Raw genomic sequence first — 23,176 nt, forward strand, 5'->3', positions numbered from 1 at the left:
TGGGGAAGAACACCCAGTTTTAGTAACAAAAAACTTCAACCCGATGAGAGACTTTAGTCTTTTTCCCTCCCTTTATTGTCAACAAAGAGCCCATGTGGACTCTTCTGTTTGTTTTGTTAAGAGAACTGGCTTATGCCAGTGTCTCTCAATGCCTGTCCTGATGACCATGCTCAGTGTGTTGTGATTTCTGCTGCCCTGCAGGCATGCACCCCTCCCCTTTCAAAGCTCTGGGAAGTATCTAACAGCTGAGGGAACTGCTCCATTTGGGGAACAATGAAGGAGCAAATCATTGGAATGCTCCTGTTCTGCCCTGCACTAGGAACACACTGACAGGCAGATTTCTACTACGGGGGAGGCTTGAGAGACTCTTGTGCTGCCTCAACATAGAGATCTCCTAGAGCTATGAGGGAACCCCAAGAAGCGCAGGGATCAGCTCTCCATTCCCACAACACAGCACTGTCGGATACGTACCCATGTTGCTTTGCTCCATCTGTCATCACGGTTCCGGTAATATGGCAATGAAATGTCAACAATGGGAGACAGGAAAAGCGGTCTGACCAATTTTCACTTTTGGCAACCTTTCCGTATCGACAGTATTTTTGTTGCCAAACCTTCCCGTGTAGACCTAGCTTAAGAGCTGTTGAGGCACATGGCTACACTTATAGGATTGTTGCTTTGAAGTTTTGACACAGCAAAGCTTTCGTCCTGCCTCCCCAGCTGAGCCGAGCGGGGACTAGTAGCAGCTGACAGCAGATAAAAGGTAAAAATCAGGATCTTTGTTGTTGTTGTAGGTCAAATATCTCCATGGAATCACCTTGGGGATGAATCTAGCTTTAGCTCTTTGAGCTTGACCTAACCTTGTGCATGGGATGTGAAACTAGTCAGCATAGGCTATTCTGTGACCCCGTGCATGAGACAGCTGCAAAAGCAGATATTACACGTTTGTCTGGGAAAGGTAACTAACATAATAACACTGGGTTTGACCTAGGTCTATCTATGAATGGTACAGGCATGGTACATATGTTGTTCCAGTGCTTTTTCACTGAGGGGGAAGGTGCTTCCTCTTTTACTTGCGATGGCAAATTAGAGTAAATCATGTCATGCCTGCAAAAACAGGGGGGAATTTTCAGTTGTTTATCACCTTCCCTCTCTGAAGAGAGGGTCTCTCTAGCTTCTTGGCTAGCTGGATTCTAGAGGCCCGGAGGACTGCCTTGTAAAATATAGTGTGGTGCTGTTATGCTGGGGGCCACGCTGTGTTATGCAAAATTAGAGGGGCTGAAGGGTAAGAACCCGTTTCTCAGGGCAACCATCATAGTTTATTTTTATAGCGGCTAAAGATAGAGGCATACGTGCAGGATACAGTGTGATCTGACCACCCACAACATGGATCTTTTGTCTGCTCCTTTCTTTCAGGAAGTGACAGAAGTGCTGGGATAGATATTTCAGTAGTATACTCCCACCCTGGGTCATCTTTATTGTGTGAACAACAAATGGCAATTTACCGAGAGCAAGGCAATCATCCTTCCCTTGATTGGACTGACTCTACCTTGTAAACACAACCAGCTCCAGAAAGTCCCTGTCCCTACTCCTGTGGTCCCAGCAAAATCTAGGAAAGCAAAGTGGGAATGATCTTGTTTACTTCAGCACCTGTGCTAAACAGAGTGCAGCAGCAGGAGTAGCATGTCTGACTTAAGCCCTGTTGCCTGGCAGCAGCCCTGTGCAGTGGGAGACCCTGGATCACTCAGGAACAGCCAAGCCAGTCGGCGCACAGATGCGGTGTGTCACACAGGTAATCTGCTTGGGGAGGGTGACTGACAACTGCTGCCAGCTGGTCTGCGGGTGGAAGCACCTTAGTTCTGAGCAGCACTCCTACTCAGGGGACAAGGGCAGTGTCCAGGGCTCTCCAAGAGTAGAGGAAAGCTGGTAATGAAGGGGAGGGAAGGGAATAAATAAGAGGTGGGGTTCCCTGATTTTGATTTGCTTCTAGCAGTAGAAAGATTGTCAGTAATGCCAACCCCCACACCCAGCCACTTCTCTTAAGTACAATTATCTGAAGGCTTGTTCACAGTGGAAAATTTGGCTACTTTAACAATACCAGTGTGATTAAAGTAGTGTACAACCCCCAGGGTGGATGTAGTTACACCAGTGTAACTGAATTAAAAAAGTGAATAGTCCTATAGCACCTTAGAGACTAACAACATGTAGATGGTATCATGAGCTTTTGTGGGCACAACCCACTTCTGCTACTTGTACCAGCACAGTTCATTCCTGGTTGGGATGCTAAATAAATTGCACCAGTGTAAGGCACCTTAATAGCAGTATAACTGCATCCAGGACAGCACTTGCACTGGGAAAACCCTCACCCCACCCACCTTATCACTGTAGCTTTTCAAAGTGCTTCGCATGCTCCCCGCCCTCAAGCCAATCAGAGCTTACAGGATGGGGAAGCGCATGAAGCTTCCTCCGCCCTACCCCAGCCCTGCAAGGAGCGTGCAGCACTTTGAAGTGCCTGTGCACTCCTCACAGGGTGGGGGTAGGGTGGACAAAACTTGACACGCTTCTCCTGCCCCCAGGCCAATCAAGGCTTGGGGTTGGGGCAGCATGCAAAGTCTCCTACAGCCCTGCCAGGAGCGCACAGCACTTCAAAGTGCTACGTGCTCCTAGCAGGGGGGAGGAAACTTTGTGCACTTCCCCTGCTTCCAGGCTCTAATTGGCCTGGGGGTGGGGGAGCGTGCAAAGCCTCTTCCTGCCCTGCCAAGGGCGTGGGTACTTAGTGGAAGGGGGGGGGGGGTGCAAAGGCATTCCCTCACTCCCAGACTAATCATGGTCTGCGGAAGGAGAAGCCTGGAAGCATTCTGGCCCCACCCCCTTCCGTTTTAGGCCCTGCCCCTTCCAGGGTGGCCCCCGGCCAAAAAGTATTGCCCACCCCTGCTCTACAAGTACTGTATAAACTGTGTCATATCTTCCTGATTCACCTTTTGCAGTACCAAAATTCAGCCAGCTCTGATACAACATGCCATGTGTTAGTGATGCCATATGACTGGTCAGGCCAGGAAGAGAAGAAAAACACTGAATCCCATTGGAACCACCTCAGAAATGTAAGGCAGCAGTTATTTGTGCATATTTGAATTAGGCCAGGACAGCAAGGCCACCTGACCTTGCACAAAGTTCCATGTTTTGGGGGTTTTTTTGTTTTGTTTTTTTAGGCTTTCAATGTGCTCAGAGGTCTGATGGTGCAGGATAGCCTTAACTTTTCCGCCATGTGTCCCTGGTATCCATCTCTTTTGGATCGGATGTTTATTTAACTGGAGACTGTTCTAGAATGGGTTTTCTCTTCCAGTGTGTTGAGATGCGTAGAATATTAGACATCACTTTCCTCCACTCATTCCCCTTGCTGATATGCATGTTCAGGTGCATTTCCTTAGGACAGCCATGTGACTGATTATTTTCTAGTGCTAGCTATGTTTTTTTTCTCCCCACCCCCCTCCCCTCCACCTCTGGGTTCTCAGGCTATGAATTCCCTTATGTGTTAGAGATTTACTCTCTCAGGTGCTTGTTAAAACTAATCAGCTTAGTAAATACTAGAGGAAATAGAGAGCTCGAAATGAAGACACTAGCAATACTTCACAAAAACCCTGCATTGAACCTCTGAGTTAAACTGGGGATTCATTCTATTCCACACAAACAGATTCCAACAGGAAGAAAAGCAGTTCAATAGATACAACCTTTTTTTTGAAATAGGAAGAATTGAATCCCGAATGATACAAAAGGCAACCATCATACAAAACACTCTACAAGGAGCAAAACTAGCAACAACAGTAATGGATGTAAGTGCAAGTCCATTTCACCCCCCCTCCTGGAACCACAGCCCTAATTGATATAATGAAAACTCTCTCCCTAAGCCATGCTCCAAATGGTACATTTGTGAAACAGGAAGCTTTAGAGGAACGCTATAGCTTTCAGAAAATTGATATACAGTGCAAAGAGGAACCAACCTCAGAAAATAGCCTACATTAAGTTAATATACAACTACATCAACATAGGACCAAAATCTGCCTTCACTTACATTAGTGTAAATGTGGAGCAACTTCCTTGCGTTCAAGGGACTTTCAGTGTTGTAACTGAGATGGAATTTGGCCCACCCAAACACTGGAGAGGGGCCGGAGAAGAAAGTGAATGTCATTAACCTGTATTCCTGGGGAATTGATAGTGGATCCCTGAGTAAGCACACAGATCTCCATCCTGCATTCTTTGTTGATAGCTCTAGGATGCTGGAAATTGTCCTCAAGTAAGAGTATACAATGCAGCAGGCCCTAGACAAGATTTGAAAATATGGCATCAAAGGAGGGAAGAGAACTGATGTTCTGTATATTTGCTGAGGTAATTGTTTTCTAATATTTTCTGTTGAAAACCAAAATGGGGAGGGGACATTGTTGTAGTGTGTAGCAAAAGAAAGCTAACCTGGTATTTTTCAGCCAGGAAGATAAAACAGAAGCATGGCGTTCTTCTTGTTTTTGCAATCAAAGCTCCCTATTCCTGTAGCAATCATCCAAAGCTCACACTTCTCCAGCAAGAAACACAGTTCATGCTTCTAACAGTTCTAGACTTGTGTCCCATCATTTAACTGTAGTAAGGAAAAATGTAAACTTATCAATTCTTGGTTTGTGTGGATAGGTTTTCATGAAATGTGTTTATTTGGGTCTGTGCTAGAGCTGGTTAGAAAACAGTATTTTCTGTGGGAAACTTGAAAAACAAAATGTTCAACAGAAATTTAAACATTTTGGATGAAAGGAAGGTTTTCAAACAGCTCTAGTCATTGCTTTCCTCTTCTCCCCCTCTATGGGCACACATTGTGTACTTCTGAAAGATTTCTTCCCCCTCCTTTAGTCTTACTCACATATGGCATCTTTCATGCCAAAGGATCCCAAATGATTCACAGTTTATGTACCAGAGCCCTGCTAAATGTGGCTCCCCACTCCCACAGTTTGCTAAACAACATCACAGTGGTTGAGTCTATTTCTAGAGCAGGTAAGACTCATTCTGTAAGGTAGAAGTGAGCGGCTAAGGTGGAACATCAGTACTGAGTGCCTTCCTGCTTCTAGAAAGTTCACCCAGATTCCAGGTATGTGATTAGTCTTCTTTATAAATAATTGGCCTGAAGTTCAAGCCTAGGTATGAATTTTGGTAATGTTGGGTTCTGGTCCTGGAGCCAAACATCCTGTTGCAGGCCCCATCTCTACTCTGTATCTGTGTCTTTAAAAGTAGACTCTCTCCTTTTTACATTGCTGACTAGAAACACTTGAGATGACTGAAACTGCAGAACCTGAGGCAATGGCAAAAAAGAGATTCTCCAATGCCAGTTCCTGAGCTCTGTTGGTTTTTTTTTTTCCTTTCTGCTTCTCATTTTCCTCTCCCCATATTGAGCTGTTTATCTCCTTTAAAGTGTGTGTGGTGGCTGGAGGCGGGTTGTCTCCTTCCACGGTGGCTTTTACACAAGCTAAGTGGCCTCTTGCGATCCTGTTCTTTTGGCAGTCCTGTATTCCATGCCAGCTCTGCCACTTTTGGCCCTAGTCCTATCTCTTACTGAAGGAGTGGGAGAGAACAGGTGCGGAAACTGTTGCTCATCCTTTCTTATTTTTCCAGTAGCGGGAGTGGAACAGGTGCCAGCTTGGTGTCTTTTGCTCTTAAGGCACTTCTGAGTCCTAAATAACCATGTTTCCTCCTATACCCAAGCAGGCCAGGATTTGCTACAGTGACGTGACCACCAGCTGGGTTTCCAAGAAAAGTGAGTCACTGTTACCCCTCTGTGCCTCAGCATGTGAGAGTTTTGCTATTGCTAAGCTATGATATATCATACCCAAGTCATCTGCCCTGCCAGAAAATATTTCAAAACTGTGCCTCGCAGGTAACAATCTGTGAGTGAACCTCCAGCTCCAGAGTTCCTCAGGCCTCTCTCTGCAGTGTCCAGCCCTGTGACTTAATGCTCCCAGGAGATAAGTTAGCAGCATCTTTAAAGAGGCAACACATAGCAGCTTATTAACTTAACCAGGGTAAAAACCTTTTACCCTGATCAGAGCACTGGCTTGTGGTAAAAGTGCCCCACATTTATTAGCACAAGTGCATAGCTTCACTTGATGCTAAAGAAAAGGAATAAAGATAAAAATATCTACAACCTATCAAAAATAAAACCCACTGCTGAGAATAAAGCGTAGGTTAAGCAGCTATAGTTCTTGTTCAAGATAGTTTCCCTACTAACTGCAGTTTCTCCCGTGTGACAGGCTCTTACCGACTCCAGGTGCTAGCTTCTTTGTTCCCTGGAGAGGTGAATGATTTAGAGGAACGCGCGCTCTCAGATAGGAAACCATTAAAATGTATCTTTGGAAAGGTTTCTGAAGCCCAGGTTCCTTTCCCTTGCTGGCTGCAGATGCCATGCTGTCTGGTGTAAATGCTGTGTTGGTCCCTCGCCTGCTATTGCTGTTTATAATGCCAGATGAGCTCTTTCTGCAATCTCTAATACAAATGAATAGCTCATTGATTTTGGCCACACCTGGACTAAGATGTCTCTTTTCTTTGTCCAGAAACCACCTGTTTACCAACTCTCCTGCCCTTCTCCTGCCATGCTTGGTTTAAACACAGTTCAGTCACATTGTCGGCACACTGAAGTTCTTGGTAGGTTAACTTTACATACAACATACCTTGGGCATAAGAACGGGGTGGGAGCATCGGCTACACTTATTTACTGGCCATAAGGGCAAGCACGAGGAGGGCAGGACCTCTGGGGAAGGGGCGGTGTTGGGGGTGGGACCATGATTTGAGAGGCTGTAGTCCTCCCTCACACACACTTCTAAAATGCTGCCTCTGCAGCACACCAGACTATGAATGGTGAGTGGGTTTTTAGCTTTCCCGTGGTGCCACCTTTTGGGTAAATATCACAACAGTGTCCCATATAGCAGTGCAGTGTTCTAGGCTCAGAACACAGGTTGCTGCTCTCATTAGGGCTGGAGGTGAGGGGGTTCAAAAACACAGACATAGTGAGCACCATCAAAGGCTCTCAGCTATTTCAAGGGATGCTATCCTCTTCCTACATGCCACACAACTCCTGCACCAACTCTTCCGTCTCCCTCTCCCCATTGGTAATACCAGCCTGATCTTTTTCTTCCCTTTCTCTCCTTATCCCCACTTTTGAATTTCACTTTTTCCAGGGCCTCTATCACATTTTTTCTCCCTCTCATGATCCCCATCTTTTTCTTTCCCTCCTGCTTTTCCCTTCCCTCTGCTGTCCTTTTCCCTCTGTTGTCCTTTTCTATCCCTCTCTTCCTCACTCTAACTCTCCTACTTCTCTCACACTAACTCTTCTCCTCTCTCCATTTATAACATTCCCAATAATCTCAAGCTGCATGTGGGAGGAAGTCATGTCAAAACAACAAAATCCCAGATTCTTCATTCTCTAGATCAAAGATGACTGAACAATGATGTGGGGGGATGCGGGGCGAGGAGAATCCTGGGAAGCCTTGGAAGCACAGTTCTGATGTTAGCTCACCTATCATAGCAATAAAATCTCCCTGTATTGTATCTGTCAGTTTTATAGGCCATTATAATTCACCTTCTAACATTCTACCACCATTTGATGAAAGAGAGGACCTTTCAGGTCTGGAAAAGTTAATTCAAATGGTAAGTTGTTGTGTTGATAGGAAAGATGAGATTAGTTTCTTGATCCAGTTTTATTTCTTAGGACTCACCCACTTAGCTGGAGACACTGGTATTTTATCACGTCTATATTTTCATACCATGCTTCTTGCTGTGGCATCTTGTGACCTAAATTCTTGTGCTATGAGCTGTGCACTATTCTGCTGAGACTTCCAGCAGTGTTCCCTGTAAGCTGTGCACTTGTATGGCTGCTCAGGAGTGACTGAAATGATGCCCAGCTGATTAGGAGAGCACCTGCACCTAGGTTTTTGCACATTTGCATATACCTCGGTTCACACACACACAAAAATCTATTCTGCATATAACCCTTCTGCCAGGTAGCACTGACAGCAGCCAAGGCAGGGATCAGCAGCCAGAGATGTCTTTTCTTCCATCCTACACTGAACTAGCTCAAGCCCTAACCCTGTAACTTGGGAAATTCACACTCACCCCCGGGCACCTCTGGGAGGCAATGCTTTCCCACACACAAGCACCAAGTCTGAGTATAGAGAAGAACCTTTTATTAACAGTAATCTAGTATCATCCTATCAGAACACACATAGACAATGAAAAGCCATAACATAAAGAAAACCCATAAGCAAGGTACCATCTCTGTAGTCTGCAGGGCAGAGTCTTTTGTTTAAAGATCTTTAGTCCAACTCATAGGTGTGCACAGCACATTTCATTAGGGAAACTCAAAGAATTTTTTAAAAATACACTTTGACCCCCCCCCCATTAGCCACATCCCTGAGCCCTATTAGCCATGCCCCTGGAGGTAACCCTCTCCAGGAAAGATGGGCACATGACCAAAAGTAAAAAGTGTTATGTGACCCCCGACCCAAAGACTTTTCCCACCATCTTCCTACCAATAGAGATTAGTTTCTCCCCCCCCCCCCCCCATGCAACTATCCTGCAATTGCATTAATCCAATGTGCGTGACATTAATGCGGGGGTGGAGAGGCTGGAGGGGGGGGGAGTGTTTTCTCTAAGAGTTTCCTCCCATGAGCAGAATGAATTTTGTGTTGTGCACCAGTACCGAATTCATGTGGCTTGTTTGGATGTGCCACTGTGGCACCCAAGTTATTAATAAATATCTTATAAACCTTTACCTTTTCTCTCTGCTGCCATGTCTCCTCCCCTTGCTCCATCAACTCCCCTGGTACCAGCTGCCCCCCAATCCCTCACCCTCCTCTGCTGTCCTGACTCCTGCCCTTCTCACTGCCCTCAGCCTTCCTGAGACCTGCCCGCATCACCCAGCCCTTCTCTCCCCCTTGTGCCCACTCCTCCTGTAGCCCCACTCTGATCATGTGAACTACCCCTCCTCATCCCTTTGTCTAACACCTCCCTCGCCTCTCTCCTCTGGTGCTGGTCCCTTCCCTGCAGGTGTCTGCCCTTCTGCTTCACCCCCAGAATCCCCTGGCACCTGCACCCTCCTGGTGCCTCCCCCTTCCCTCACTGTCCCGCCCCCTTTACCCTTTTTTCCCTGGTGCCCACCCCCTCACCACCCTCTGCCCCCATTCCCCTCATGCCCCTGTGCCCTCACACATGACTTGCTCCAACCCCACCTTCCTCATGCCTACCCCTTCTGGCCAACCTTCTCCCAGCACCTCCCCCTGCAATCCCCAATGCCCCTACCCTCTCCTCTTCCAGCATCACCCTGTCCCCCTCCCACTGACACCTCCCCTCCTGCCCTTTTCCTCATTATCTCCACTTCCCCCCTAGCATTTGTCTCCCCTACCCTGTCCTTTTGGTGCCTTTCCCTTGCTTCCCCCTCTCCCCTCCCCCTCTGTACAAGCCCCTTCCACCCCTTCCCCTTTCTTTTTCCTCCACCCTCCCCCATGCAAAAGCCCCTTCCTCTTATTTCCCCCTCCCCCTTACCTTCAGCTTCTGCCTTACAGCTTGCAGGGCTGCACTCAGAGCCAGCCCAAGCTGCAGGGCCGGGGAGGCGCACCCCGGGGCACTGTATGGTGCTGCTGGGCTGGGCGGGGGCACCCCTGGGGCGCCACACGGTGCTGCTGGGCCAGGTGGAGCCCAGGGCACAAAAATGGCTTGGGCTAGCCAGCCCAAGACATTAGGGTATTCCTGGGCACACCCGGGACACCCCGTGCACACGCCTATGGTCCAACCCCCCAACTCAGTGTGGTTTCCCCCAAACTTTGAACACCCCATTCACATCTCTGTTCAGTCAGTGCAGACCCAGAGTCCATAGGTACCTCATCATGGTGTCTCCCCTCCTTGAACATGTGGCAATGCCACTTACATGCTGCTCCCACCAGCTGCTGCTCCTGCCAGCCAGATGCTCGCCTCTACTCACACCAGCCACCCCACCAGCTGCTGCTGCTGGCCTTGTGATGGATTTGGCTCTGGGCCAAACCTAGTGATTTCAGTTTTCTGTGATTTCAGCTCATGGCCCATAGCACAGGACAGACAAAAGATTCCAGCATCCACTGGAATAGCACCTTAAAATAATAGAGACTCCTTACAGAATCTGTTTTAGTTCTATCATTAGAACCGGGTTGGGGGGGAGGTGAGAGGGAGGGACAGAAGGAGGGAAACAGGTGGAACCAGTCTTATACCTCACACCTGGAGGGCATGTAGCCTGCTGGTTCAGAGATCTGCCCTTGCCCCCAAGTTGACTTCACAGAGTTTAGAAGGGAAAGCCTTGTCCAGCAGAGATTCTTTATAGTGACAGTTTTTCTCCTTTGAACTGAGTTTAACACCGTCTGCTTTTCTGCATTCCCAATAACTGCAAGCATTGGCAGTCGTATCTTACCATTCCTGCATTTAGAGTTACCACGGTTTGTGACCCTACAACAGCCAAATTGGTTACATTAGGCAAAATACCATTCTAACAACTGACTATCTAGCAGGCCTAAGCAACTGTTAACTGTATTTACATAACCACAGCGAGGATTTCTTTCCCATTCCAGCGTGAACTGTATTTACATCATAGTTAAATACCTAGCAAGTCTAAGCAACTGAGTGAACATAACCACACCCAGGAGTCCTTTCCCATTCCAGATGGCTGTAATGGAAGCATTGATTCAGACCCTCCTTCCATGCAAATGGATGGAAAAAATCCGCATTTTGGCCTCCAACAGCGATACTTTTGAACCTTTTGAGTAATTTGAAGAGTAAAAGCCTTCAAGTCTCCTGTAATGAAGTTGGCCATTCTGATGCACTCCTAGCAATGAGAGGGGAAAAAATAGCCTATCAAGTTTCACCTAGACTTGTTCTTTTTTTTAGGATTGGATATTTCAGTAGAAATTCTATGCTTTTGTCAAGACAGAAAACCCAAGGTAACATGCATGACATCTGAAACCTTAAAATCTGGGGCCCACATCCTAAATAGGAGTAAATTGGTAACATTCCATTGATTTTACTATGCCTATTTACTCTAGCTGAGGTTCCAAACCTTGGCATGTAAAGTGAAAGTCTTCAATGTTACTGTAGCTATAAACACAGCTCTGATAAGTTACAATAAGTTATACAGCATGTCTTTTCTAACATGTTGTATAATAAATTACAGTAGAACATCAGTTACAAATAGCTTGTGAATGGAGCTTATTTGTAACTCCAAACAAAATGTTATGGTTCTTTCAAGAGTTGGCAATTGAACATTGACTTAATGCTTTGAAACTTTATTATGCAGAAGAAAAGTGCTGCTTTTAACCATTTTAATTTAGGCAAAAGCAAAAATGGTTTCCTTGTTGAATCTTTTAAAATTTTGAGTAATTTAACACTGTACTGTATTGCACAGTAATTGGGGGCTGTGGGGGTTGGTCTCTGCTCTCCGATTGCATACTCCCAGTTCCAATGAGGTGTGAGATTGTGTAACAATATGATTTTTCTGTAGTCATATTGGAAGACCTGTAGCCATATTGGTAGGCCCAAACTAAAGCCTTCTTCTGCAGCCAGACTGAAGAGCACCAGCCATTAGCTGTAAACCCTGGAGTCGCATACTCACATTTCATCTAAATTGCATAATAGTGTCATATTAAGCTATGAGAAGGGGATCTTGTCCTAATGGCACCCACTGTCACCAGATAAAGAAACAGATATTAAGATGGGTAAATAAAACTTAATTAACAGCATTTAGTCTGGCAAGAAACTGCTCATCGATATTTGAGGTTGTAGAATCCTCATTCTATGATTGTCCTCACATTCCTATTGTTTGTCTGTGTGATCTCTGTCTGGTTTTTAACTGTTTGTCTGCTGTATAATTAATTTTTCTAGGTGTAAATCAACTAAGGTGGTGGGGTATGATTGGTTAAATGATTGTTAGAGTATCTTATGATTGGTTAATAAAATTATACTAAAATAATTGGTTAAGGCATAGCTAAGCAGGACTCAAGTTTCACTATATAAACTAGGGTCCAAGAAGGAGGCCAGCAAGTCCAGTTCTGGGAACCACATTTCAAGAAAGATTTGGAGACAGTCCAGAGAAGAGCAACAAGAATGATTAAAGGTCTAGAGAACATGACCTATGAAGGAAGACTGAAAGAACTGGGCTTGTTTAATTTGGAAAGGAGAAGACTGAGAGGGGACATGATAGCGGTTTTCAGGTATTTAAAAGGGTGCCAAAAGGAGGAGGAAGAAAAACTTGTTCTCCTTATCCTTTGAGGATAGGACAAGAAGCAATGAGCTTAAACTGCAGCAAGGGAGGTTTAGACTGGACATTAGGAAAAACTTCCTAACTGTCAGGATGGTGAAACACTGCAATAAGTTGCCAAGAGTGGTTGTGGAATCTCCATCACTGGAGATAATTAAGAGCAGGTTAGACATCTATCAGGGATGGTCTAGATGGTACTGGGTCCTGCCATGAGGATAGGGGACTGGACTAGATGACCTCTCAAGGTCCCTTGCAGTTCTAGTGTTCTATGATTCTAAGAAAAAGGCAAGAAGACAAAAAGAGAGAGAAAGCAACACCAAGGAGGGAAGACCAGAAAGAACTCACCTCCAAGACACAGCCTACTCTGCTCGACTGTGATATGCAGCAGCTAAGATCCAGAGAGACTGACCTTGCCCGGCCAACAGGCAAGTCTGCCTGACTTTATCAGGATTGGTGAGCATGACACTGTGTGCTTAGCACATGTATTCTGTTTGCTTGGGAATGGTCAATAAATAGAGAATAAGAATATTACTGTGTGAGGCTCTTTCAGTGGCTAAAGATCTTGCCAACCTGCAGGAAGTTATGCCCAGAGCCCTAGGAATTGGATAAGGGTGGGTGTGTAAATTAACAGGGTTAATTGGGTAAAGGTGTGCATCCCTAAAGTGTGGAAGGGATAGAGAAATTTGTGCAGGTAACAAATTGATCAGTCAATTTGGAATGCTGGTCTGTGGAACTTTGAGGTTCTATTGTAAGACCAATCCTAGCATTCCCTGCATTATGTTACTTAAGTGATAACACCTGCTATTTCAAAATAGAAGTATCATGCTATCCTTCCAATCTCTCCCTTCAGAGGAGATAGTAAACATGTCTGGTCACTGCCAACAGCAAAATAAGCAATTTAGAAAATACATAAAGGCAGATGGTTTGCTGTAAATTCTCAAGCAGTAGCCCACACCTTTGTCTTCCTTCTGGGAGCATCTGAGTTGAGATCCATCAAGGACGTTAGCAATTTTACCTCGACCTCTTTCTTCCACCATTCATTTTAATATTTTAAAGTAAGCATTTAAGAGCTGTGTTGTGGGCCTGCTATCTGGTCATGCCAAGTTACCACAAACCATTACTATCTCTTTTAATATATGCAAAATGGAAAATAAAACTATGTACTTTATCTTGGCAGAGCAGGGGGTCAGGGAGAGGGAGACAAACAGAGCTGCTTCAGTCTGAAGCATGGATGATGACTTAGAGGAGTGCCTGTCTCTGGATCCAGAAAGGAGTTCATCTTCACCCCATGGCATTGCCAGCTTCTTCAGGAGGCTGATTACAGCTTCCACTTCTTCCATGGCTTGGAATACAGGAGGGGTACCAAAAACCCCTAAGTTGCTTTCTGACTGAGGATGGCACTGCTCTAATGGCTCCGGAGATGAGAAGGTGAGAATTTTTTACACTGATGTTTTTGCTCCAAATTTGACTAATACTAATGCTAATGGCTCCCTAAGCCAGGCTCAGGGAACATCTCTACATCCTCTTGCACACCCCATTGTACATGCCTTAATTATATGTCCCACCTTGACATTAAACTGTGAAACATCCTACCACCCTGGGAGGCAGACACCTCTGGCGGTGCTGCCTTTACCCCACACACTTTGCATGGCCCCGCTCTGTGTTCCCAATCGGTGCCCTTGCTTTAAACCTTTGGCATGCCTCTGTTTCTGGGGTTTTCTTTCTTTTTTTTTTTGGTCCTACACAATGAGTTGTCTTTGGGGCTGTGTGGGCCCTCCCTCTCCTGAGGAGTACTTAGACCCGCCCTCCCTAGTCTCACATAGACTGATGTTCTTTGCCCTCCACTTAACTAACACACACAAGAACTCTTAATTCTCTCACTCACACTCACACTCACACGTGGAGAACTGGGGGAGAACAGATGGTGAGAGGGATCCTGCCATTTCAACTTGATGTTTTCATGTTAGCTGTTGTTTATAGGGTTCATACTGGATAAAACCATATAGTGAATGATCTTCCCTTGCATCAGTAGCCAGAGTCTAATGCTGCCATTCTGTCCAGCTTGGGGTGTCTATCACAAGGAGCATAAAGGGGGCAATTGCCCCAGGGCCTGGCAATTCAAAGGGCCACCACCACTGCTACTGAGGCAGCCAAACACCTGGGCCTTTTAAATCACCACCAGAGCGCTGCACTACATGCGCTATGTGTCTGAGGGCTGGGGGGAGCCAGCGCTGTGGTCTGGCTCTCTCTGGAAGCTTGATCAGGAGGGTTTCTTCCATTCTGACTAAGAAAACAGAAGGCTGAGAGGGTCTCAGATGAAGAAAGAGCCAGAGGGAGGGACAAGAAGACCAGCTGAGAAAAGACTTTCTGTGGTTATGTACTGTTCTGCCATTGGCTTTATTTCAGATTTCTGAATAAGACAAACCCCAGGAAAGGAGAGACTGTACCGACCATGTTGTACCGACCAGGCTGCAGCTTTCTTAGCCCTCCTTTAAATTTCAGTGTGTAATGGGACACCATTTGTCTGCTAGAAATGCTATATTACTTCCCTCCCTGAGTTTAATTTGTGCATACACAGTCCTAGACTTAATTTAAAACAGTGTGTCCCCTGTGCTTATCCCACTGAAGTCAGTGCTCAAGCAATCTGCAGACTCAAGGCCATGAGCTTTCATTTTGGTTTGTTTCATTTTGGTTTGTTCTGTGCAAACTGCTCTCTGCAGTTAGAGAAGCAACACCTGCAATCTCCACACAAGTTCATAGGCTCCCAAAAGGGAGCCTTAGATCTTAATACCCTGTTTTATATCAGACTTGTGTGTTCTATGCAAACCCAAATGTCATGAAAGTGGCAGGGAAATATTAGGCGATAGTCTTTGCTTGTGGGATGTGCACAGGAAGGCTCTCCTTTGAGGGTTTTATGTATGTGAACTAACCAAACACTCATTCCATATAACTTTGGGAAAGGTCACGGACAGAGAGAAACAGAAAGAATTAGGGTGGAAAGAGCTCCAAAAAGATGAACAGAGAGCACCTATTGGGATATGCGGGAAATGTTTGAAAAGCTAAGTGCTTAGTTAGTCTAACCTCTGGGCAAGTCTGGTGTGAGCAGCTGCCTCTTGTTTGACAAATCACCCCATTCTAATGGCTGATCTTGCCAGCATTCCTAGAGGTTATAGTCACACAAGTATCAGCTATTCTCAAATAGTCCTTCCCGTACCTAAAGCAGAAACAAGCTTCAACATCAGATATGCACCACTGCCATTTTTTTCTATCTGTCCTTTTCATGGTAGAAACATCAAGTGTGTGGTCTTCAGATTTGGGTACCATGGAGCCTCTGCTAACCTGTTGGAAGTTAAGGATTTATTTTTGGTAGCTGGAGCATGCTGGACTGGGAATAGGGGAAATATCTGTGTCTCTCCCCTCCCTATTGTCCTGCTGCTTTCTTGCAGATCACACATGGAAATTCTGTCTTTCTGCACTGACATTTCAGGGAAACTCCTGGAATAGTGTAAACGTAAGGGGGGATGTGGCATTGGACCCTCCTCCCCCACATCTTTGGTTTATCAAGGTGAGGGCAAGTTAAAGTAATACCCTGCCCCTGTGTTTTTACACTTCAGGGGTTGGATCACTTGATTCCTTGTTGTGTTCATTCTCTGTGGAGCACCTCACATTGGCCTCTATCTGAGCACAGGACACTGGGCTAGATAGACCTTTAGTCTGACCCAGTATGGCTGTTCTTACATTTTTAACAGCAGGGTTGTCCCCACTCTCCCTCCTTGCCCCCTTCCTAAGCAATGTGGCCTGGAGGATTACAAGGGCCTGACTGGGTGGCAGCAGGGACCACCTCACCACCACCATAGTGGTGGGAGCCAGAGTGGTGCAGCAGCTTACTCCATTCTGTCCCGCCACACCACCCTCTCAGCCTGCTGTGCCCCCTGCTTCTCAGTGGTGGCAGGAAGAGGAGTACACAGAGGCTGGAACCTTCTGCTTCCCGTCACTGCTGAGAAGCTGAGCGCAGCAGGCTGGAAGAGGATGGCAGGTGGAGCCGGCTGCCTGCTCAAGCTCCCATTGCTGCAGTGAGTACACAAGGGCTGTGTCTACACTGGCAAGTTATTCCGGAAAATCAGCCGCTTTTCCGGAAAAACTTGCCAGCTATCTACACTGGCCGCTTGAATTTCCGGAAAAGCACTGACGATCTAATGTAAAATCATCAGTGCTTTTCCAGAAAAACTATGCTGCTCCCGTTCGGGCAAAAGTCTTTTTCTGGGAAACTGTTCCGGAAAAGGGCAAGTGTAGACAGCACAGTAGTGTTTCCGCAAAAAAGCCCCAATCGTGAAAATGACGTTCGGGGCTTTTTTGCGGAAAAAGGCGTCTAGATTGGCCACGGACGCTTTTCCGGAAAAAGTGCTTTTCCGGAAAAGTGTCCTGCCAATCTAGACATGCTTTTCCAAAAATGCTTTTAACGGAAAACAGAAGTAACCACTGTTGCTGCCCAGTGCCAGGCACCTGTAATCCTCCAGGTCCCTTACATCCATAGGAGAGTTGGGACAGCTCCCATGGGGCTCCCAAAAGCACGAGGCCTGAAGCAATGACCCTGAACCCTCCTATGGATGGAACAGCTCTGCTTAACAGTAATTCTTAATTACTAAATAGACTGTGAACTACTTAATGGACCGTGGTGCTAGATCACATGTCTATTCCAAACTCATCCTGTTGAGGTTTAGAGGAAACTTGAGAAAAGCTATTCTCCACTGCCATGGCACTAGTAAAAACAGAGCAGCTGGTGATGGTTTCCTTCTGCATTACCAGATCTTTCAGTGTGATTCATCTGAAGAAGTGGGTTGTGCTCTTGTGCAAGAGGGAGTTTTTGTGCAAAAAGGAACCATCTACACAGCTCCTTTTTGCGCAAAAGCCTCTTGCACAAAAACTGCCCCTAATTCATTGTGCAAATGAAGCACAGCAATATTCTACTCCATGCTTCATTTGCATACGCTTTTGCGGAAGAAGGGTGCAGTATAGACGTAGTTCCCATTTAGGCCCCAAAAGGAAGTGGCCAAATTTACAGAAGAGCGCAGCAGCCAGCCGCTCCAATTGTTTTCAAAGTAGGGATGGGGGGGGGGAGGTTCTCTGTTCTCAATGGCTGCTGCTGGCCATTGTTGAAATCTTGGTCACATTAGTCAGGTTCCTAAAAGGAAGCTAATGGGAGGGCTGAGCCCTTTTAAAAATCTTGTCCATTCTCCTCTGGAATTCACTATACACAATGAATATATATCTCACATTCTGAGAAACATTCCTTTTGCAGTGGCCCCTGTAATGTACTGTACTGTAATTTTGGCTTTGTGTTGATTCTTTTTATAAATATTACGTTAGCATGTTGAAAGAAATCAAGCAGGATATGATTTGGATTTGAACCGCCTCGTCGATTAGCGACTGAGGTTGGTCACTTTTCTAAATAGTCAGTATTTTAAATGACAGGTGTAATTATCTGAAGTGCCCAAGCCCTTTCATTAATTTTGACACCTAATGCCCCAGTCCTGCAGTGAGTAGTGTAGCATTGGACTTGAAGCAAATTATGATTTGGAAATGTATTCAAAATTCAGTGTAAACTTATTACTTGCTTATAACCTCTTAGGGCAAGGATGGGGAAATTCCAGCCCATAGGCCAGACCAAGCCCACTGCTTAATTTCATCCAGCCTGGAGCAAATCTCTGCACTGTGGGCCAGAAGCCACAGTTTGTCTCTGTGGCCCCTAGGCATAGGGGAGGTCAGGGAAGCTCCATATGCTACCCCTGCCCTCAGTGCCATCTCCACAGATCCCATTGGCTGAGAACTGTGGCAAATGGGAGCAGAAGGGATGGAGCCTATGGGCAGAGGGCAGTATACACCACCCAGAACTGTCTGGCTTCTTTGCCTAGGGACCGGACAAGGCTATCCCTTCCAAGAGCAGTGTGGGGACAAGATAGGCAGAGAGCCCTTACCTCTGTTACACCGCCTATGGGGAGCCATCTCAAATAAGCACCTCCCATCCAGAGCCTGAGTTCTCTGCCCCACGTCGGAAATACTTCCTTCACCCCAAATCCCTCCCAGACCCCACATCCTCATCCAAACCTCTTGCTCTGCATCCACTCCCACACTTCAAATTCCTTGGCACCGCGATAGATCCCACGCGCTCATGTGAAGACTTCATTTCCTTCTTCAGCCTGAACCCCCTTTATTTCTGTCCTTTGCACTCCTCGGCAGGGCTGGATCCATGAGCTCTGGCTCACCAAGTTGTGGGGTCAGGGGCAGCCCCAAGCCTCTGTCTGTGTGGCCTGCAATTGTGGTAGTTTTTTGGTTTTTTGGTGGGTTAGTGGCTCCTTTTAAAAATATGCCCCACCCTATGTTAGGGCAGGAAATGCCTTTGTATAGTACCTACTGCAATAGCGTCCATGTCCATGGCACTGCTGCAATACAAATATCAATATGCATGAATACAAAGATAAACATATAAACCCACTATATTTTAAAAATAAGGCCTTCTAATTTTGATTTTCTTGACAGCTGCAAAGAGGCAGTTGTATACATCTTTTAATTCATTGTAAAATGTCTGTTACTTCAGAGAGAGAGCACAAGGAATAGTTTCACCGTACGAATAAACAAGCAGATGAATGAATGGAAATATTATGCAACAAGAGTTTCCCATTGACAAAATACCTGTCATATACCTTTTGCCTTAATGCACAAAGAGTCACTTGTGTAACAGAATGGCAAGTAGCCCACTAACCATATTCAAAGCAAGACCTAAAAAGGAAAACATCTCTAGTTCAAACCTATAGAGGAGCAGATGCATGGTAAAGCAAACTCCAAGTGCTTTACTGGCTGCCTGCCTGCTATCCTTTGAAGAACAGCTAATAATAATATCACTTAAAAGAGCTGCTGAAGAGTGAGAGTGGTTTTACTGCAACTAATTTGCAGCTAATCCAATATATTAGTTCAGGGGCGGCCCGTCCATATAGGCGAACGAGGCGGTCACCTAGGGCGCCAAGTTAAATGGGGCACCAAATTCAAGCACAATATCATTGAAGGGTTTGGAAGTGGGGGCGCCGATTGCATGGTTCACCTAGGGCACCAGTTGCTGGCAGCTAGTCTAGGGCTGCCACTATATTAGTTTACTATGTCCTTTGCTGAAACCATAGACAACAAATTCCTAAGTGCAATATTTGTACGCAGTGACTGACTTTATTTTCCCTTTGTGGGGAATAAAATCATTGGGTGAAATACTGGTTCTACTCAAATCCACAATAAACTTGTATTGACTTCAGTGGGCCCAGAATTTTTTAAAAAATTAAAGCCCCTTCATTCAGAGACCAGAACCCACCAACTCACCTTCCAGCTCACTGCTGCTACTCCAATTTTTGGAGTTGTCTTATGTGAGGGTTACGAGCTGTTGGATTTGCATAAAGGTGGAAGAACCAGTTTCATTAAATCTTCATCCAGTATTTCTCCATGCTGGTCTATATAGAGCTGGTGCAGAACCCTTCTCAGATACACACAGGATTTGTAGGATCACCCTCCGTTCCTCGCTCCCCGCCCCATTTAGCTAGTACAGAAAGTCATTTCTGCAGTAAGTATATCATTTAGAAGACCTTTTCTGTCTCAAGTGGAGCAACACCTGCATGCATGTGGCTCACTGCTTCTCATAATTAGATTTTTAACTAGGTTTCCTCTTTCTGCACTTTCTCTCCAAAACAGCACATGCACAAGAGTCTCTAATGTAAGGGTCTTCATTTATCAAGAGGTAGCTGTTTTGCCAACAATAGCCTTGTTACCAGTTGGCCAGTAATCATCAGCTGCTGGTAGCAGTCCATACATGACTGACATGGACCCTCCTTAAAGGGCTGCTTTAACATCACTGCCCCTTTTGCTCCCCTCTGTCATCAGCCCTGCTGGTAGGGTCTGGCAATGCTGTCGATTGGGCTGACACTCTGAGTGCAGAAGGTGGGGGCCCTCAAGGGAGCTTAAAAACCTTGCCTCTACAGGCACTGGTAACAAAAACCTTCCCCCCAGAATGACAATACACAGGTTTTGGGGGATCACTGCCACCATCAAGTGATTTTTATCCCTAAAAAGCTGGGGGCTAACACTTGAAACCACCCCAAGGGGTACCCCAAGCACTTTTGCTCTAAAAGACCTTGAAAAAAGAAAAGAGGAAAACAAGCTTCAGTCTCTAGTAGCTGACCTCTGTCTGAGGCATGCAGATGCACACAGACAGACAAACCTTCCAGGATACCTTCCAGGACACAAGAACCAAATCATCACCTTAAAAAAATGTGTATTACAAAACAAAAGATAAACTTGATAAATCATAGCTGGTTGCTAGATGTTACAGAGCAACTAAGGAAAATAAATTAAAACAGAGAAAAGTCTCTGGGCACAATGCTAGATGGTGAATGGGGAGGCAGGGGGCATAGATTCATTTACACAGAGCAGTTCAAACCAAACCCCAAAATAAAGAAAAAATACCCTGAACACAACTGGATTCACTTAGCCCTTTACTTACTTCCAGTCTTCTCTTTATTCAGTTCACTTCCATGCCCCGAATTCCTTGGAGGCATGGTAATCCTGCCTGGGTTTAAATCATTCTGGGTGTCTCAACTCCTGGTTTAACTTTTTCCAAACAAAGAAAGCAGGCAAGAAATCTAGATCCAATTCAAATTTCAATGCTCTATCCCGATTGGTTCTCCCGGCCCCCTGCCAACACCTTTGTTAGCTACCTGAGTTTAACCCCTTAGTCACCGGGAGCTGGTCAGCACTCCTCCTGTCCATTACAGGGGGGCAAAAAGGGGAGCTGTCATGGGGCCTGGTGAGGCCCCTTTGTTCCAGTTAGCGGAATGCATAACCCATTGTGTACAGCAGATAAATAGCTACCTGATGAGTCAGGCAATGGAAAATCCATGCCTTGAAATGCATTCCGGTACCTTTTGGTTTTGGAACCAATTTTTTTCACTGGAGAGAGCTGCTAAATTTCCTGTGGTATTTATATTTTCTAGTACCTGGTAAATGATTAGATCTCCCTTTTAATTCTGCCTCTCAGCAATTAGGACATTGACGGACAGTCTATTATAAATAGCTCTCAAATGAGCACTGACAAACTCTGAGAATTCAGATTTAAATGAAACCTGGAGGGATAACTCCTTTCCTGGCCTTAGCAGAGTTATACCAAGAAGTGAATTTAGCCTGGGATGGCTTAATGCTAAATATGAATTAGTAGCATGTGAACACATGGGTAACAAGATATTGCATCTGCAAAAATAGTCCTATTTTGGATAATTTTTAATTAAATAGTGTCGCAATATTCTGTGATTCTTGGTCTTCAGGGTAACTATTTTGTGGGATTAGGCTGAGATCAGAATGGTCCATGTTCTTTGCCACTGTGTCATTTCCTTTCACTTCAGAAATGTGTTATTGAATATTTTAAATTGTGAGTAAACAAAAGTCATTTCATCCCTTACTGTTAAGGTCTGAGCCTGCCTTTGCTGGAATCAGTGGGGATTTTGTCATGGGCTTCTATGGCAGTAGGACTGGGCACAATCTTTCCAGTGCTGAAGGCCTTCCGAAGCTGTCAAGGTTGTACAGGTAGCCACTGGAGTCTGTGGGTTCTGCCTCTACTCATGTGATAGGAATCTTGATATTTGCCTCTTCCCTAGACCATGTGACTAGGGCTAGAAAAGAAAGACCAGTTTATTTCCAGCATCTTTCTGTCAGATCCTTCTTCAGGACTTAGCATCCTCAATCCCCACATTACCAGCACTTACCACCTCATGAGTGCCTGTTGAGCACCTTGCTATATCAGGTCACTAATATTTAGTTCTCATTGCATTATCTCAGTGGTTTCAACCTATTCACCATTATAGACCACATATATGGCCCTCTGTTATGTGGGCTGCATCCAGTACTACCTGTATGAACCTGAGAATGTCACATGGGCCACAGTATTGTGCTAATTGGGCCACAGGTTGAGATCCACTGCATTATCTTCCTCCATTAGAGTGCAATCCTGCAAGCTACTGAGTCAATGGTAGCTGATGGTACTGAGAACCTGGCAGGACTGTTGAGGGGACAAATTCACACCCTGGTGTAGTTGGGAACTCTCCCATGTGCACAACAATAAACAAATAAAACCCATGTATTTGCCTTTCACTTTTGATTGTTATGCATCACAGTAAGTTGTTGGTTTGCTCTTTCACCTCATGAGTTTTAAGGCATCTGTGCTGGTGTAACAGTCTGGTTATGTTATGTCCTCCCCACCCCCAGCCAGACATTGTAGCTCTGCTTGCTCTAATAGTGATAGGTCTTCTCACTGTTGCCAGGCAATCACAGCACAAGCAGTGTAGGTATTAGCTGCACTTGTGCTTTCTTATTTCATTACTTACCCAACCTTTCCCCGTCCCAAAACAAACCCCTCAACTCCCCTCCCCCCGTAAAAAAACAGAATGCCCTACCATTTACTTTGGAGGTGTAGGGTATGTTTTTTCTCTATTCAGCATGGGAAGCTGTAATCTGCCAATGAATATCTCCTGGCACTTTGAATTTCATTCTTTATTAAATCATTTAACTCCTCCTGATAGGCACACAATTTGTAGACATAGATTTGAGCATATATTTAATACTAACACCCACTTAGCCTGCTGCTTTTCATCAGTGGATCACAAAACATTTTTCAATGGTTAGTTTTATTATTCTCATTTTATAAAAGGAGAAACTGAGGTACAGGGATGAAGAGGCTTGCCCAAGTGTAATCATACATGCACACAAAATAATAAAAGACAAGCAACCACTGTAGAACAGAAAAATCTAATTCCAAATAGGCCCTCTGGCAACGTACAAAATAAGAGGCATGTG

At 45.4% G+C, this 23,176-nt stretch overlaps 1 long non-coding RNA gene across 1 annotated transcript in view; it reads left to right on the plus strand.

Moving 5' to 3' along the window:
• Window positions 1-13,188: 13,188 nt before the first annotated feature.
• Window positions 13,189-23,176, plus strand: part of LOC142826855 (uncharacterized) — a 30,260-nt gene continuing 20,272 nt past the window's right edge. Inside the window, exons 1-2 of the long non-coding RNA XR_012901122.1 lie at window positions 13,189-13,353; window positions 13,476-13,726. This is a non-coding gene — a long non-coding RNA (uncharacterized LOC142826855). The remainder of the gene's footprint in view (window positions 13,354-13,475; window positions 13,727-23,176) is intronic.

Source organism: Pelodiscus sinensis, chromosome 2 (assembly GCF_049634645.1).
Source record: "Pelodiscus sinensis isolate JC-2024 chromosome 2, ASM4963464v1, whole genome shotgun sequence".
In the NCBI taxonomy this organism is placed as follows: Eukaryota; Metazoa; Chordata; order Testudines; family Trionychidae; genus Pelodiscus; species Pelodiscus sinensis.